The sequence below is a fragment of the Orbicella franksi genome, chromosome 10, assembly GCF_964199315.1.
Source record: "Orbicella franksi chromosome 10, jaOrbFran1.1, whole genome shotgun sequence".
NCBI lineage: Eukaryota > Metazoa > Cnidaria > Anthozoa > Scleractinia > Merulinidae > Orbicella > Orbicella franksi.
The window spans coordinates 8,910,859-8,927,850 of record NC_138154.1 but is presented as its reverse complement, the minus strand read 5'-3'; the positions used below and the strand labels follow the sequence as shown (position 1 = coordinate 8,927,850).

Genomic DNA, 16,992 nt, shown 5'->3' with positions numbered 1-16,992 from the left:
TGGAGACCATCATCAAGAAATTCAATGTCTTCCTCTAGGGCAGCAATCAGTGCTGCAAATGCGATAACTAAATCTTCCCTGCTTATGTTATTGTCTTCACTTATTGTTTCACAGCTCGATATTCTTGCTTCATACTCCCTCCGTATATCTTGCAGCTTACCATCCAGCAAATCCACGTCACCATTCAACTCTCGTCGCAATGACTCCTGTAAGGCTGCTTTCACACCGGTCCCATCAGTCTTTATCCAAAAGCGACCCTTGAGGTTATTTTACTGCTTCTATCTGAAAACCAAAACATAACATATAACCAAATTAATGAAGTGCTTGCTTGTTACACTAACAACAACATCAACTTTATTTATTTACTCATACGTTTACAATTTTATAAAAACTACTCTGGAGAAAATTGAAAAAACAATATCCATGACAACACAAACACAAATTGACTGGTATTCCTTTTCATGAATTTCTACAACTGGTGTTTTAATGTTCATCTGTTTTCCAAATGGCATTCCTCTATAACTTTATTTGAACTGAACGTTTGATACTTCTTGCTAGGATTCAATTTGTACAGACATTATTTCAATTTTCATTCAGAATATAGTTTGTGTCCACAAACCAAACAACTAAATCATTTTGAATGAATAATTTCAAATTGGCTTCTTACCTGGATTTCTGGCTTGGTGCTAAATGGTGACTTCTGCATACTTTTGTTCTGAGTTTGAGTACTTACACAGGGAACATTTGCCGTTGCCTGAAATAAGAAGTATTATTATAACTGAATGAAAAATTAACTTGTATCTTTTTCCTATGAAAGCATACAAGGGTTATTTGTAATGAGTAATGTAATATAGAACTGGGACTTACTAACCTCATGGTGAGAGCTTCACACCTCTTTCAGTGACGCCTATTTATATGTAGTCTCAACATAACTGTCCACTCAGAACTGTGTACAGTGTTACTTTTCTACTGATTAAACTCGCTTTCTAAGTAAACGTGGATGTCAATGAATAACTTTTAATTACCCTTCTTGGCTGCCCATGTCTTTCCTATTACAACCACTCTGCATAGGCCCACGAAAGAGGCGCTTAAATTTGCCCCCACCAAACTCAGCGTCTAAGGTGTCCCGCTACATGTTATAGTCACGGGTGCTTATTTTCCTTTGTTCTTTTTTATGTTAATATATGATAATGAATATAAAAGAAAATAACATAAAAATTGAACCAAGGATAAAATTGAACTACAACATATATAATACTGTAGAGACAAAACTACTTGTAATCATTGATATCGTGAGATATCAACAATCATTATTTATTCAAACAAGTTGTCGACATAGCATGGCCTTCTTAATATGTCAACACCTAGTTTCCCTACAGGCATTCTAGGTGCTGGTATCAACTTGCCATCTTTATTTATTTGGTGGGCAGGAGTCCAACTCAACACAGGTTTTATTTTCAGATGGGATTCTACTGCTTGCCCCTGGCCATGATCATCAAGAAAATACCAACAATAGTCTGGAAGGGAGTTCAACAAAGACAGCTCTTCTCTTTTATACAGCTTTAACCCTTTATGATCTGAATCCACCCCCTTGTTCTTGCTGACGTAGCACACAAATCTAGTTCCATGGGTATGTATACTGGTCAGGGCTCAAAATTATTTTTTTGGACTACTAACCCTTTGGGCTAGTGGACATAAAGTTTACGAACCAAATCATAAAGTTCGTTATCCAAGAATCGGTTCATGAATTTTAAATATATTAATAGAAAATTGTGCTAATAAATGGGACAAACTAATGTATGGATGGTTCATATTACATTGTGACCCTTAAAATAAAATATAGGCAAGTTAACACTTGTTTACATTGTCCTTTCTTTTCTGTTTGTGTTTTTGACCAAGAAATCTTATATAGACAAGTTCCAGGTCCTTGTTACGTGTATCTGTCTCACTATCAGCCATGACTGAAATAAAGCGTGATCCATTCACCTGCATTGATTCTGCATCTTTCATAACACTATTTATTGTTTTGACAAAAATACGACAACCTTTGTCATTAATGTAAGTGTCCTGCAAAGACAAACCATTTTTCACATCGAATTTACATAAATTTGCAAAGTCACTAAACGGTCGTTCACAGTTCGCAATGTAATTAGAGCTGTTGAAAAGCTTTTTCACCCTCTCCTCAGTTTCGGGTGACATTTGCCTCAAGGCTTATACAATGTCCCTCGAACCTTTTTGCTGTTGGGCAATTTGCTGTTTGGCTGCATAGCATGTCTCATGCTTACGATTGCTTGTGTGTGCTTTTATGTTTCTGATATGTAAAGCCTGACTACCTGTGATAAAGGAACTGCTCTTGTCTTTGAGAGAGGGAAATTCACGACAAAAACTGCAAGACATTGTTTGTTTAGACTTGTTGAACTGCAACCAGGAAAAAACCTTTCTCCATTCTTGGCCAAAAAGTTCTTCCTCCTTCTTTTCACTTTTCTTCATAGTGTCTCTGGGAGTCCTCTGTAGTGTTCAAAACTGTACCTGTTTGTTGTTGTTTTTCATGATCTACAGTTTCCTCTTCATAACTTTCAAGTGGCGGTCTTTTCCTGATAAAACTATCCAATGATTTCTGCATCTGTTCTGTATAATAACCAGTTTGTACTAATGAGCCACTTATGGAAAAAAACAAAACGAAACAAAACAAATGCTAAAATAAGCAAGATGGCAGAAGTAATTTTATTATGGTTGTCTTTTTTTAAGGTTGTGTCTGGTTACCTTGAGTTCTGTGAAGTGATCGTTTTTTGTTGTTTGATTATGCTGTAAGCATATCTTTTAGAACAAATTGTTCAAGATAGAGAACAATCTTATGCAAAATAAAAAGAAACAGCAGCCTTTTGTAAAAATTAATATTTATTTTTAAGAAGATTTTCTGTGAATGCTAATAATACTTAATTTAATGAAAAGTTTTACTGAACATGTCGGGTTACTTGGGTACATTTTTAGTAACCAAATGTTAAAAACCATTAGCTGTTGGTTAACGGGTTACCGTTAATCTCGAGCTCTGCTGGTGCAAGTGATTTTGACTTGAGGCCTGCAAGAATCGCCGACTTAAATTGCTGGCCGACCTCATGCAGTCTTACTTGACTTGGTCTTGGTGGTTTTTCATAGCTCCTGCAAATTCATGATATCTATCACTTTCATAATCTCAGGAAAATAAAATGCAGAACTTCTGAAGAAGGGTTTCTAAGGTAAAACTGACCTGAGAAGTTCTGGTGTCAGATGAAACGACAGCTCCCATGTGCAGCTCTCCAGAGGTCAATCTTCCCACTTTATCAGATGCTGGTGATCCTTAGCAATGCAAACGTTTACATATAAGTATCTCTCGATCGCAAAATAATAAAAAAAAAATCGGGACTTTTTTTAAACTTCGCATTTATTTATTTCCACATAGGACTTAAACCAATCCATCAGATTATCGATCTCTACAATATAAACCTAAAATTTTATCCTCGTTTGTTCAAAAGTCTGGTAATACTCACATTCCGAACCTTTCGACGATGAATTATTCGTTCCACATTATACGTCTGTGGGTATGTTTTCTGCCTCTTCTTATGTGTATCGTACAACACCACAGATGATAGATTATGTAGTTGCTAATAAATTTCACTCACACGGCAGCTGACATATCTCTTTATACCCACGGCCGCCATATTCGATTCACAGGGAGCACTGCTGACGCGGTGCAGATTCCTCATGATCAGAATTGTTGGTGATGGAATGCATGACCTCTAGAAATGTGACATGTTAATGACACTATAAAGATTGGCCTATGTATTGGAAGTTTCACATGTCCATTTGTCATCTTTCCTTGGTGTTCCTTTCAATTTTGTACATAACTTGAAAAATCCAATTCAATAGTAAATAACTCAATGACGTACTCAACTTGAAGGAAACAAGAAAGAAAGCAAGAGGGAAAGAAAGAAGGAGGGTAAGAAGGAGGGAAAGGAAGGAAGGAGAGGATCTGTTTTCAAAGTCTTGATCCTAACCCTTAGACATGATGGAGACACATGCAAATCAATTGCAATGTCAGCTACCCCCTGGGGGATGGCTAATGAAAAGCTAGCCCGATTAGGAACAGTTAACTCTGTGGAGTAAAGGAAACCAAATTAAGCAAATCAAACACTGTGCAAACCATATAATGGTCTGGTATACTCAGGTCCAAAAACCGGAAAATTGCCACCATGAGGTTGTCCTGTAACCTGTAGGCGTAATGGCGAAGAGTCACCTTGAGTTCTTTTAATTCCTCTGAGCACTCGCTACAACTGCAAGCAATCAATAAGAGGATCAGGAAAACTGATTTTGATATGCAGAGAGTGTATGGCTGACAGATACTGTATTTACCTGTGTATGAGTCGAACTCATGTATGAGTCAACCCCACATTTTCAAGGTTTCAAATTCTCTTAAAAGCTTATCTCTTATTTCTGAGAATATTTTGCGGACGCAGCGGACAAAAAAGAAAAGGAAGATGCAACTGTGTTAAGTTCATTAGCATTCAGTTTGTCATTGTGCATACACTAACACTTCAGTTTGCTTGAGGAATTTTTCCCATATTTTTAAGTCAGCTGCATTAAAATTGAAATCTACTTGTGTTGAACTAACCTTTTTTTTAATGTTGAGGTAGAAAAGAGCTTTAGTAGACCAGAGTAATGCCAAGGAGTTTCGATGAACAGCTCGATTGAAAAACTGCCATCCTGTAAAACTTATCACCCAGACTACAAATTTGCAGGGTACTGGTGACTAATAACTTCACATGCTTTCTGAATTTTGCACGGGTGATGCAATTCTCCCTTGTGACATCTTCTGTGGGCAGCAAAACAGGAGCTGTCTGCATACTGTTGTTACTATTCTCCAGCCCACCCTAAACCAGCAAAAAACACAAGGTCTGAAAGCAGCAAGATCGAAGGACAAGAAATACTTAATGAGATCTCTCCAGCAGTGAAAAACATGCAGAATGATTTGACATTGAAACCTAGCTCAGAATCCAGGTGCCCCTGCACAAATCTCCTAGCCACCCCATACCCACTCTGAGGAGGACTGCTTGACAGCAATCTTGATTCGTGTCTAACTTAGCCTAAATTAGATTTAACCACATAAAATTGTTAAAATTTCAAATACAATATAAAATTTGCAATTACAATAAATATCAACTGACACACTTGACATGCTGTCAAAATAATAAGAATGGATAAAACTAAGAATGTTCTCTCAGGGCCCTGTGAGGGAATTCTGCATTTTTTAATTTTTTTATTTATTTAACTTTGCCTAACTAAAATTCTTGTATACCTCAAATTTTATTAGGCAGGGAGACCACTACAGCCTAGCTGATTACAGTGGATCCCTCTTTAATAATTTTGCACTTGCATACGAAAAATAGTGAAGACATAAGTTGTTGTATTTGGTCAGGGGAGTGACTGTATTATTGGCTTGGGGAGTGACATAAATCTATATAATGTAGATGTCCAGTAGTCAACAATTGAAATTCATCACATAAATAACAAAAAATATCAGTTAAATACTATTGCTTCTCATTGCATTAAAAGCTATTGACAATTTCTTCACAATAATTTTCTTCTTAGATTAAGTTACAAAAAATATTGTGAATGACCTTATTTACTGCAAGTGTCTTTGATTCTCTTTATGGCCACTGCAACTGCTAGTACTGTTGCGTCCTGTTTTGATTCTCTTATTTCTTATTTTACATAAATTGAGAGTATAAAAGATGAATCTGTGCCAATTCATGTCTTGTTATTTTGCCACATTAGGATAGCCATGGAAATGAAAATTTAGTTATTACATATATTACAGTAGAATCAAGCCTCCATAAATATAATTAGAGAGAGCTGTTTATAATGGTACAACACACAGCATTTTACTTTCCTGCTAAAATTTGAGCTACAGTCCGAGCAGGGTTGGGGGAAAAACCTAGGTGAACAACAAAAGGCTGGTGTAGTGTAGGACCTTTTCCAGTTGAAACACACAAAGTGGTGCCATCTCCGAGCAATACAAATAGAAGGTCACCTACGTTGCTCAGAATCATACTGGACAGGCATGGGGCAGTAAACGTAGAGACAAAAGAAAGCACTACAAGTGCTTGCCTACGTTGTGGGGCTGTGGAAAAACTTTGTGATTGGGTGGTGGAAACCTGGCTCCTGAGCAGAGGAAGGCAGCCATATGGCACCTAGGTTTGGTTTTTCTGATATGAGTTTTTGTCCCTGAAGCATTCCACATTCTGAGTAACAGGCCACAGCTATTTCATAATGACTAGTTTCATCTTCAGTTGGAATCAAGGTTGATACCCAAGTCGATGAAAGCCCCTATAATTTTTCAACGCGCTGTAGTTGCATGATTAGATGTTTAACAAAATCACACAGAACAGCAGTATGTTGGGATTATCTACCCAGCCTAGAGTTGGTATGGGTACTAAATTATAAATGAATAGAGGACGTAAATGTGACCAATTCTGTCGTAACATGCTCCACAAAAGTAAATTCATTATTAGTGTGCAGTAACCACTATAGCACCCAAGCAACATGAAAATTCAATGGATAAAAAATGATTTACAAGATTTAATGATAGCATGGTCTGAGTAAAATTGTATTCATGTAGCGTATGTTTGCAGCATACAAACATCTCATGTACTAGGCCTATTGGAAAGCAAGGAGATACCTTTTACTATAGAACCCTGTAACTCCAATATGGACAATACTGCCCAGAACAATTCAAACAAATGCCATCAGGTATCATTCAAAAAGCACCTCAGGCATTTTATTGAAAGTGGTGACCCTATTGATATCTGCCCAAGGCAAACCTGTGCCATGATGCTGTCGAAGAAGGACTTTGCTAACACTGACAGTATTAGAGAAGTCAACAGACTGCAAAAAATATACCAAGTCTAAAAGCTCCCTCATAACAACATCGGGAGATTGAGAACTTAAATCATTTGCCCCGATCTCACAAATAATTACCCTGTAAGAGATTTGTGAGCAAAAGGAAGCCGTAATTCCCGGTCCTATTGCGGAATAGTCAATCCACCAATGCCATGCAATGAAACAGTAGAGGTTTGAGTTACAGTGTAGCAAACTCAACCAGGCCACCCAACATATTCTGCCAATCACGAGTTCAGAACAAAGATGAGTTTAGAACAAAAGAATTGGAGTTTGTTCATTTCGGACCAATCACAAAAGAGGGACTTATGGCGAAAAGTTGTTTATGTCCGTCAATGAAAAGGCAACTAATAAACTCATCACTGCGAAGAAACTACTTGCTGCTCTTTCTCTTGCAGCCTTGAATACGTCTAATTCATTCTTTGACTTTTCTTGCCTTTTCACCAAGTCTTTAACCACTTGCTCTTTTATTTCTGCCCTAACTTCTGGATGTTTGTTGTGGTTGTTGTAGAAGGAAATTCCTTTGCATGGACCTTTGCTGTATTTGTTCTTATTGTGTCCTGCAGTGTGACAAAACGTACTCAGCTTTTGCTGTCCATTTTCATAATTTTGCTTCCATTTTCATAATTTTTGAATGCTTGTGTTTTCTACGTCAATAAATCTCATGCGGTTTGTATCTGTGCAGCCAAAAGCTCACTATCTTAAGTTCTGTGTCCGGCTTCTGAAGATAAGAACTTGTCTAATTACAGACTTGGGGAGCTTTTTTATCTTCAGCAGTTTCACTTTCAATATTTGTGCTAACAGTGCTGGTGTTGGTCAGGCAGCTGTAGAATTTGTTGAACAACACCAGGTTTGACGCGTGCATAGGTGATGACACTGAACGTCCAGGGGAACCTTGTGTGGACGAAGGGATGAACTCTCTTGGTGGCAAAGTCTGCTTTTTGTCCAGGATTTTTTGCCATTTCAGCTGTTCGAGTTCAGTCTCAATGATTCTTTTTTCTGCCAGCAACAGTTTATGCGGCGAGGGAAACAACACATCTAGATCTGATGATCTAATGTACTTTAGGGAACTTGTTTTTTGAAAACCTCGGCTTTCCAAACTCTACTGCTAATCTTTTCAGTCCAAGTCCATTAGAAATTGAACGTAACTAGAGGAAAACCTTCGACTTTGCTTCCGAGATGTTCCAAATTCATTGAGTGGGTGCCACACAAATGATTTGCACAGGAACTATCTTGAAAAACAGTTTGACTGATGAAAATTTGGCCTCTGCATTCCACAGTGCCTTGACAAATTAACGGTAGAAATATGCAAATTTTGTGTTGACCTTAGACCTTCAAGTAGCATGTAATTTTCAGGCGCTTTTGTCACGCAAAGTACGGTGTTTTCTGTACCTTTACCAAACCTCACATGGAACATCCAACAACTGGAAATTGCTGCCACTTTATTTCCTATCATTGATACTTCTACAATGTTATTCTGTTATTATATTGCTATATGTGATACGGATTTGATCTTGATTTTTCTACAAGCAAGTCAGGAAATCAATGCAATATTTTTCTCAAAGCCTCAGAATTTTTTTTGTCTGGGTATTGAAATAAATTCTAAATCAGAATTTTGCGGTGAGATTCTGCTGCAGGACTAATAGATGGCAATTTCTGTTTCATTTTCTGCTAACATAAGATGGCGATTGAGGAAAGCTTTGATCTGGTTGGAACAAAGCTCGCAAGTGTTCAAGTGCGGAAAGTATGCAGGCTGGAACAGCAGGTTAACTCCATATTCAGCCAGCATATTTCTCAAAACCATCTCAGTAAATCTGCCATGATGTAAAGGACAGGAATTTTTTCCCAGTGGAGCTAAAATTTCTTTGGCTGAAGAACTGAATGTTCGTTACCTCTGCAAGATCAGCGATATTGCCATAATAGTTACTAGAAAAGAGAATCCCACCATTAAGCAGTAAATTTCCTGCAGCCATGGAGCTTGTAAATGGCTGTGTTTGCCACCATAGTGGCTGGTTGCAACAACAGCAGCTTTCATTGGTTGCGACCAACTGGTTAGTTTTCAGAGTTGTGCTATCTATGCCACATCCACAATTTGCACAATGCATGTGGTGAGAGAAAGGCAGGGTTGTAGTTAGAAATTGGAATAGATGGAAGAATATGTTTAATAGGCGGAATGAAGCGAGCAAAGCGAGCTAAGCGAGTGGTCAACAGCCACGAGCTTCTAGGGGGTTCCGGGGGCATGCCCCCCCCGGAAAATTTTGGACATGTTATAGCCCGGAGATGCAATTTGATGAGTTCTGGTGAGGCATTTATAGAGAAAAATTAGTACTTTAAGCAACTAAAACTCTATGAATTTAAAGGTCTCAGGAAGGGCACCCTCTACTGATTTAATAAGTAAATAACAGAACTTTTGTTTTGAAAGTGCCTATGAAAGTTAAAGTAAATTGTGATTTTTGTATCAGAAAGCATTGATGCCAGTGTTAAACTCTCAACCTCTCCTAGGTTAATTCTGAAAAGTTGCTTCTACTCAGTCAGACCTGAGACAAAACATCGTTGAAAGTAGTGCTTATTTCTTCACGTCCTTTCTCCAAGGAGATGGGATCTTCTTCTGTAGAAGATAGCTTCAAAGTTGAAGTCGATGCTGCTGCAGTAATTATTTCACCTCGCGGCTTCTCTGACAACGAAGTTGTTTCGTTATCACAATCTTCGGCGAGCAGACTGTCTTGATCGTCGGTGTTCACGGCTTGTAGCATATCATCAGTGTTCACATCTTGTCGCGTCGAAAAAAAAAACTGTTTAAAGTCGTCTGCTTGGTCAATTTAATCTTTTTTGGTGTAGACATCAACTTTGCCCGAAGCAACAATGTTTGCCAGCGCACACGGGACTGAAAAATTCCGGCGCTGTCAAACTGCGCTCGAGTCACGTGCAATGGTTACATAATATAACTAGTACGTAAACAAGTAGGTGTATTTATACAAAGCGAAAATCGAAAACTGTCGAAATGTTCTAAATGCTTGTCTTTCTTAACAGTCTATGACAATGGCAAAAAAATCGGCATTTGCAGAAGAAGCATATTCTTAATTCGTAAATGCGTTGTTTATTTCATTTCAGGAAAAGCGGAAAGCTTTACTTTTGTTCCAGTGTAATTTATTAGATTTATACAATGTGGATCAAGGTTTTTTCCTTGTTAAATAATTTTAAAGAAAACATCGTGAATGAATGAAAAGGTCTCAATTTGTCCATTGAAAGTTTTGTTTTTACGTACCTCACACTAAAACAATGTGAAATTACAAGTAATTAAATGAATTTCGGCGAGCCCAAAAGAAAGTGTACGCAAAAGCGAAACAAATTAGCGAACATCATGCAAGACGCTGGTGCGGCCTTTATTTATATCGGATGTTTGCCGTGTCTTTATTGTTTAGTCTCTTTTCTGAATCGACGTTTGAGACATTTCTACAGCCAATCTTAGAAAGTGTAGTAGACGGTGAAATTTCGAGAAGTCAAGTTCGCACTTATCAGTCGCTTGATTGCATTTAGCGGTACAAATTTAATCTCAAATGGCCCTTTTATGACTAAGAAATAAAGCCAAGAGAACGTAGAATACAAGTAAAACACACAAAACAAATCAGTAATTTCATTCAACACAATATGATTGTTTAGCCAAACAAATTTTCTATTTTTAGCTGTGGTGCATTGTCCCTCTACGATTCATCAGCCGGAATTTTTTAGGAATAGCTGGTGATTTTTTCCGGCTGCCGGCTTTTATCTACAGTACCGCTCAAAAGTAAGTTACCACCTCTCGTCTCGTTTCTCTCGAGACGTTTCTCGTTTCTCGCGAGCCGCGTCTCGTTTCTCTCGAGAATCACTGAAGCGTTTAGTATGGCGTATATTACGCGTAAGAAACCGGTTACGGGTAACGATTGCCACTCTGCAGTTCGTTGTCAAATCGATGGGACCGTCCAAAATAAAATATGCATCGATCGTTTGCTCAATTCATATCGAACAAAGGTAATATCGAACATCGAACGTAACTACAAGTAGAGTTACATGCGTTTCAATTCGTGTGATCAAGGGGGCAAAGAGTTGATTTTGCGAATCTTGCTCACTCTGAATGATTCAGTTACCTACATTTGCTCGCTCAAACAAACGTTTAATTTTGCGTAGAAGAAAAACGTTCCGGCTTTCAGCATGCGCCAGTGAGTCAATTGTGAATGGGAGTCATGAAAGCGTCACGGAAATTGTTGAAAAAAATGATATCTCCGGTTCTATTTGGCATAAATCGTTCATTCAAACGCTGAAATACGATATCTTTGAAGACAGGAGTTTTTATCAAGGTTTCTGAGATGCGCCGTTTACATTACACGTAGTTTTAAATTTTTCTGCCCGCGCGAGTTTTGTCTAGCGGCATGCGTCGACAAGTCGACAACATAATGAACTTTTATTGTTCTCCGAAACGTCAATGCAAACACTAAAAATATATATCCAGTTCTATTTGGCATAAATCGTTTATTCAAACGGCAAAATACTATATCTTTGAAGACAGGAGTTTCTAATAATGTTTATGTGATGCGACGTTTACATTAACTCAATGTTTCTACAAGGGGAAGTTCTGTCTAGCGGCAGTCGATTTAATACGCAAATGAAGTTTGTTTTGCAAAGCATCGCTGGTTCTATTTGATATAAATCGTTTTTTTCCAATGGCACAATACACTCTCTTTAACAGATAGAATTTTTGTTGCTCGACAACGAAGATCTCAAGCGGTATGTGAATAAACATTTTATATATCGGTCAATACAGCGGTCTAGGCCTGCCATAAGATACATGATCCGACTTCTGAACACTGAAACGCACTTTTATTACCACATTTGCACATAACATTGGCCAGCTAGTCTAAGAGTCGTGATCTTTTCTAAATTACATTCATGACAACGGAAACTTTTCTCTTCGAACGGCAATACTGTACTTGAGCGCGCTTAAATCCGCGAAACTATGTTATTGTCTCTCAATCTTTCATATATGAACTTGAACACATGAGAATCTCCGATTTTAAGACTGATGAATTCATTTTTCACACAAATTGGCCTGTTTCGCACAAACTGGCCGTTAGGGTTCAATCTAAGAAAGCGGATTTTAGCGCACTCAAACATATGAATTAATTACTGTAACATTAAAAATAGAGCTTATTTAATCTCGTCGTTCCCGGCCATCACGCTTTTTCCTTCGCAAAAATTCGTCGATAGCAATAATACATTTCCTCCATACTAAGTCCTCTTGATCAAAGCGTGGTGTCGCATGTTCACAAGTTTGAATAAAATGTTAGCTGAAGTTTCATGATCAAAGTGTGGTGTCGCATGTGTTCACAAGTTTGAATAAAATGTTAGAGGTTTGATGTGGCAAAAAGCGTGTGAATACAAATATGGATAAAAAGTTGGTCGAGGCTCAGTGATTAAAGTGTGTGTTCAAAAGGTAGTCGAGATTCCTTATGTTTACAAAGCGTGTATTCTCAAGCGTACACAAGTATGAATAAAAAGTTAGTCAACTCGGATTTCATGTGCAAAGCGAGCGTTCACAAGTTTGAATAAATTAGTTATTCGAATGTGAAGTGAAGTGAAGTATGATCAAAGCGTGGCGTGCTCACAACTTTTGAATAAAAAGTTTGAGGCTTATGTGCAAAGCGTGTGTTCGCAAGTTTGAATATTAAATTATTCGACGGAACACTTATCGTCGTTTCGTATGTTCGCAATCTTTGGATAAAAAGTTCGTCGAGTTTCCCGACAAATCAGTTGGGAGCGATAGTTGGCAAAACATAGGCAGCGCTGCTGTGTTGACTTAGTGATCACGATCGCGGCTTTAACTTCCAACACGTAGATCGGGTGACAAAACTCCACAAGTTGTTTCATGAACACTACATTTTGATTATCAACTGTATGAATCACGTTTAGGGTTGCGAACAAACTTTTTTTTTAAGATCTATACAAACAACAGAATTAATATAACTGTAAAACATATTTGTAAACATAGTGACTAACTTGCCGACGATTCACATACCTTCAACTTTTATCGTGCATGTATTTACAAAAACTAAACGTTAAGCAAGTCTGGCTGGAATAAACAAAGGTTTGGTCGATGTATATGAAACAATACTGGATGCTTGAGAATTTATAATACACACATGGTACACACGCATTGCTGATGAGAATGAAAATCGTGTCTACCGCGCTAATCGATATGATACGATACAGACGTCTTATTAACAAAACAGGTTTCGAATACCAACGAATGCGTAGCATTGGTACTTCCAGTGCACTCGCAAGAAACGAGTCTCGCGAGAAACGAGACGCGTCTCGCGAGACGGTGGTAACTTACTTTTGAGCGGTACTGTACATCCCTGGAAAGGTCTTTCTACATTTGAAAACTGCGTAACATTAGGGCCTGGTTCAGCAGATAGGTTGTTGGAGGCATAGCAATGCAGGTCATGCATTACAGTGTCATGCAGGTCATGCATTGGAGCATGATGAGTATTTGCTAAGGGGATTGATTTAAATTTCTGGGGGGAATGCAAGCTAAGGGGCAAATATGTTTGACAATCTTGATGTACTATTGTTATTCCCATGTCTAGAGGCATTGACCAGGAGTGTCCTCAAATCAGATAGTTTTCTTTTCTTCCTTTGTGGTTTGTTTTTGTATTTGAAACTTGAGCACAGGATCTGATTGTCATCATCTTGAACTAACGTCACGGCATGAATAGGCTGTGCAGCTTTGGGTGTGGTTTGTCTTGATTTTTGCAAGTTACCATCACAAATTTCCAACATTTGATTAAGAACCTAGGAATAATAAAACCAAAAAGTTTGCAAGCAAAATTTCAAATGTTTTAACTTTGCTCAAAACAATGAGGCACCCAAGAGGTAAGCAGAATCTGTTTCTCATGAACACTAACCTATGCAACTTACCTCTTGATGCTGAGCTCTACTTCCTTACTGCTCACTAGCAGGCTTTTAGCTTAGTTGTTGTTTGTATGGAAACAAGGTGGGAATAGCATCCTCTTTTATACAACATCTATTTGAATTGTTTGGCAAAAGATGTAGTTGGTACTCACTTTCAAAACATGTTGGATCAAAGTGGTCAGAACAGATGTGACTGGTGCATAAGGAATACCACATTGTCCACACATAGGTTTTTCAAAGGTGTGGTCTTCATTCCTTTTCCAGCCAACTTTCACGCACGTCATAAGCTATCTTCTTGCCTTCTACTTTCCCCAGAAAATGGCCACTTAAGTTTTCCTAAGTTGTTACAGTCTTTACAGAATTGGGAGGACCTTTATATCCATAGTAGCCGGCAATAAGAAGCTTTGCTAATTCTCAGTAAAAGTCAAGTTTGTGTTGCTTCTTGTGGGTTCGCTTCTCAAGGATTTAAGCTGATAGATTCTGTGATTTTTACTTCATCTTGAACAAGTTTCATTCACTTCAGGTCAGAAGGATAATCTTTCTTGGTTGTGCAAACGGTGCCACAAGTATACATGTTTCTTGCTTCGAAGTCTCGCATCAAATCAGCAGATGAAAAGAAAGTGTCAAAGAAAAAATGCCAATTATTAACGCGGGGCTCTCCAAGAGTCCAAAAACATAATAACTAAGGACTTTTCCTTGAAATAGCTCACTCTTTGTCTGATTCTGGCTCAAGTACACTTGGAACTGTGGAACATATGTGTCAGCATGAGCGAGAAGCCAAACTTTGATGCCAAATTTTTCAGGCTTCATTGGCATGTACTGCTTTGAAGGAAAGCCTTCCATTTAATTTCAAAACCATCATCAACTGTGATGTTTTTCCTGAGAGTGTATCCTTTGGCATACTCCTGCTCCAAGTGAGTTACAGGTGGGCAGCTTTGCAGACGAGATCATTTGGGCTTTCTGTGGTTAGGTCAACAAGATGTAAATATTTTCCCAGTGTCATGAAGCAGTGCTTTGGGATAGTTTTCTTGAAGCCTTCCACACCAATAAACTCATGAGAATCCCAGTACATTGCATGCTGAGGGCGTTCATGGATTACAGTGAGAATGTTCAGCTTGAGATACACTGAAATTTCTGCTCTAGTTGTTGTGAAGGTTTGATCTCTTTCGAATGAGTTTATGCAACATTGAATCGGACGATTTTGTCAATGTAAGCACTGTTGATAAATATCTAGAAGAGATCTTTGGCACTTGTGTTGTCTCAAGATGTCTGGTCGAGCCATGACAAATGGAAAATTGTCTAATATTAATTTCAAACAATGTGGTAGACCACTGAAGAGCATTTGGTTGACTTTTTATGGCAGATTGACATTAAAGAGATGTTGTGGTTCAAATGTATCTATAAAAGTTTCTTTATAAACATACAGCGAGTCACTAAAGGGTTTATACACTGAATTACATTCTAGACCATGTTGCTACACTTGCCTCCCCTGGACTTCCTGCTGATTACTCTTGCATTTGTGCCCCCATTCCCTCCCCAAATAAAGATTAAATTGATATAAAGCAAACTTTGTCCTCAAAAAGTACCACTTTTTCAAATTCTGTCGTCCCGGGATTTAAAATTTGTGTGCAATGAACTCAGTAATGAAGGGCTGGGGTCACAGCAAAACTTGAAAAATGACAAGACATTCAGATTAGATTACAAACTGATCTGGGTTATCCTAAAACTATTAAAGTGCCAATACCTAGACCTGAAATGCACTACCCCCAACCTTTTTGAATAATAGAATATGCCAGGATGGTTTGAGTGAACAATGACAATGCTGTGGGAATCATTCTCCTTTCTGAACATGGTGTTTTCGTCCTCTATAAACTTGGCCTACTTGTTAGCTGATGGAAAAAGTGTTCCTTAAATCAGAAAGTTAAACTTAACTTCTTTGACATGCTTGTAATTTTTTACCAACAGGCATAAACCTTAAAAGGCTTGGCTGATCATGACAACATGTACAGGCTGTGCAAGGTTGTATTTGTAGGATCTTTCTGCAGGCAAGGTGTGCCTTTTCACTACAGCCAGACTAAATTGAAACATTTCTCTGCCAATCTTTCCATTAAGTTCTTTTTTGGAACTTTGCGATGAACAACAAACTCCACCATTTTGATATTTGGAATGCTTACCACACATTACCACTGGAAAAGAAAACTTAGCTGGCTCAGCTATCTGAAATGGCCCAGCGTGACTTGAGCATGGTGGATAATACCAGAACTAACAATTAAACAAAAATAGCAGTCTTAAACTTTTGCTAGTGGACTAGACTTATGGTTTTGCCCTGGGTGACTTAAGAAGTAGCAACATCACTTTCATCCTTACAACTAGAGGTTTCTAAAAAAAGAAGATCAACTGGTGGAGGTTGTGTAGCTTGGCGTTTGGCATGCGGGACATTTCCAGGTTCTGTGATTCTTTGGCATTCTCTTCAAATGTAGACAAGTAAGTTACTTTTCATTTTTGTAGCATTCTCATGTCACTCTACTAACTTGTCCGTATGAGGTTGGCTATTGCATATCATAGCTACTTAATTTTATACTGTAGAAGGTTGTGGTCACTTTGTGGCACCTCCTCTTCTCTGCAACCATGACACTGACAGTAGTACCAGGTCTTTGCCATTCCAACAGAGGTTTGAGAGAAAGCAAAAGTGAAACCCTTGATAAAGGCAGTCCCTATTACAGCATTACCTCTTATTGTTTGACATGAACAAATGGAATCTTTGGTTGGTAATGTGAGGGGTACTGTGCGCCTTTGGGAATACCATCTTCCTAAAATCTCTGGGAGAATGAATATTCTCTAAAATGTCTCCAATTTGGGGAAAACAATGCTTAAGTGCTGCAAATCTTGGGGTAAATGGTGCATTAATTTTTTTGATCTCATCAAAGGCGCAGACCACAAAGCCATAACACTTGTTAATTTATTGCCATTCTTTCTTGCACTTTTGCATAGAAATGATGTGCTTTCCTTCAATGTGAGTCCAGAAAAAGTTAACTCCAAACAAAAGTTTTGTTTACTTGCAAGGGTGAATACTTACCTGGTACTATTGTTTTCATGACCAATTTTTTCAGACTA

At 38.1% G+C, this 16,992-nt stretch overlaps 1 long non-coding RNA gene across 1 annotated transcript in view; it reads left to right on the top strand.

The window, feature by feature from the left end:
- Window positions 1-16,992, top strand: part of LOC145499518 (uncharacterized) — a 43,488-nt gene that overhangs the window by 10,562 nt on the left and 15,934 nt on the right. The window lies entirely within an intron of this gene.